A 2561-nucleotide genomic window follows, 5' to 3' on the forward strand; every position below is an offset into this window, starting at 1 on the left:
ATTTTTCTCTGTAGGACTACTACAAGAAAGTGCATTCAGAACAAGTGCAACTGCTTAAAGATACAACAATATTTTCTCTGTAGGCCTTCAACATAATAGTGTATCAAAACAAAGACTGCCATAGCCCATATGTTAACCGTAGAACTTTAACAACAACAAATGCACCAAGAATTGCAGATGTGCAAAGTGGATAATAAATATTTAAACACTAGACAAGCACATTCTACTTCTTGAGGTAAAGTGGCAGGTTTTTCTTGATGAAAAGTAGCTTCTCTGCTTTATCACAGTGAAGTCTGTTCCTCTTCTCATCGAGAACATGAGCTGCTGCACTGAACAGTCTCTCGCTGTCAGTGCTTGTGCACGGAGCAGACAAGTACTCGTGTGCCATCTTTGTATGTATGTATCACACTCATATCACATCTAGTTGTTTTGGATAAGAATTAGGGATGCACTGAATATTCGGCGTTTTCTTTTTCTGTGCCGCGTTCCTCTCATATTCAGCGTAGCGATCGGAATGTTTGGATTTCAGGTGATAGATTAAACCCGACGTGGAGAAAGTCTTTGCAGATGCACCCCCTCTTGAAATTTCGGCATTACATGTTTTGCAAATCGCTGTCCGTGGGTCTTTCTCAGATATACAATACGTCCACACCGCAGACATGTTGCTTCAGACAAGCACGTGCAGGTCGCGGTTTCTGTTTGCGTCATCACAACATTTCGGCCGTATTGTTTCGGTGATAAAAGTCTTTCGGCCGAAAACCGAAAATGCCCTTTTGGGCCATTTTCGGCCGAAAATTTTCGGTGGCCGAATATTCGGTGCATCCCTAGTATATATATATTCTATTTATGTATATGCTGTATTCTATATATAGTACCAGTCAAATGTTTGGACACACAAATGGGAAAGTGTCCAAACTTTTGACTGGTACTGTACTATAATATACACAAAGAATATCGTCCATTATATCGGTATCGGCCTTTTTTTTACTCCCTAATATCGGTATCGGCCACAAAAAACCCATATCGGTCGGGCTCTACACTTTATAACAGTACAAGTTTTCTGCAAAAACATCAGAAAAAACATTTTTAAAGAGACTTTGTCCTCTGGTGGACATTTTCTGTCACACCAAAGGACGTTTCAGCCTTTTTCTGTCAATTAATAACCTTGCTATTCCGAGCTAACCTGTCATTAGCGGTTAGCAAGACACATTTGCATAATTTTCCATGATTATGTAGCTTAACATACAGTTTTTAATAAAAAAATATAATTTAGGGGTGTCACACTAAAAGACAACAAAACGTAACACTTTTGTTCCAAAAAAGTTACATGAACAATTCTGTGACAGAAATTGACCATGTGCACAGGTCATGGTCTAGGGGGCTTCAGTAACATCAGGGCCTTTCGCACCGCATGAACCTTTTCATAGTACCAGAACTAATTGTGGAACTACCCACTTTTCGGCGTGTTCGCACCGCCGGAACTGGGAGCGATTTTAGTACCGGACTGCCTTTTTCGAGAACCAAATTAGCTCCTACTCCGGAGCAGGGTCTAACCAGCACATCCCATCACGATTAGTACCAGTTGTGCTGGTTAGACCCTGCTCCGGAGTAGGAGCTAATTGACGCGAAAACGTCAAAAAGTGGGTAGTTCCACAATTAGTTCTGGTACTATGAAAAGGTTGCCCTATAATCATGAATGGGGTCCTTCAACTAATGTAATTTTGTTCTGGAATTGTCCAATTTAAAATCAGGATATGGTGTCATACCATAGGACATGGTTTTCAGAGACAAAATATATCAAGTTCCTACGCTTTCAGAAATATATGGATGAAAAAAATGATTGCGATTTACTAAAATAGACACTTGTACAATTATGCCGGAGGTTTTAATTAATATTTTATGTTTTTCTTTTTAATTTATAAAATTGTAGTTTATGCTTGAGACAGTCACACCATAGGACAATTTTTAGATTTGGCTCAAAAATGTAAAAAAAAGTATAACACTATAACACTGTATAACAACATGTCCATGTAGGGCAAAGACATGTTTAACCATTTACTGCATTTTAAATAACGACAATATTAATATTCATTTTTATCTTGTGGGACAGTGAAAATGCCATGTCACGTCAACAACCCATATATATATTGAACATCTTAAAAAATGACAAAGATTTTTACATTACATAAAAATAAGTGCTGTTTATTTGAACTTTCTATTGATTAAAGAATAGTTCAGAAAATAATCACGGCACTGCTGTTTTAAACATTGGTAATAATAATAATTACACACATTACCACATTATTATTATTATTTATTTTTTGTTTTTCCCTTAGTCTTACTTATCTAAATGTTCTTTCTGTTCTCATGTCATACAATGTATTTATATATATGTATGTGAGCTCCTAAAAAACAACACAACAAATTCCTTGTGTGTCTCTACACACACTTGGCGAATAAAGCTCATTCTGATAAATGTTTCTTGAGCACCAAATCAGCACATTAGAATAATTTCTGATGGATCATGTGACACTGAAGGCTGGAGTAATGGCTGCTGAAAA

The 2561-nt window shown here is 37.1% G+C and overlaps 1 protein-coding gene across 1 annotated transcript in view; it reads right to left on the bottom strand.

Moving 5' to 3' along the window:
- LOC107562748 (protocadherin Fat 1-like) overlaps positions 1 to 2561 on the bottom strand; it is a 104485-nt gene that overhangs the window by 80199 nt on the left and 21725 nt on the right. The window lies entirely within an intron of this gene.

The sequence above is a fragment of the Sinocyclocheilus grahami genome, unplaced genomic scaffold (assembly GCF_001515645.1).
Source record: "Sinocyclocheilus grahami isolate Dianchi unplaced genomic scaffold, SAMN03320097.WGS_v1.1 scaffold836.1, whole genome shotgun sequence".
Taxonomy (NCBI): Eukaryota; Metazoa; Chordata; class Actinopteri; order Cypriniformes; family Cyprinidae; genus Sinocyclocheilus; species Sinocyclocheilus grahami.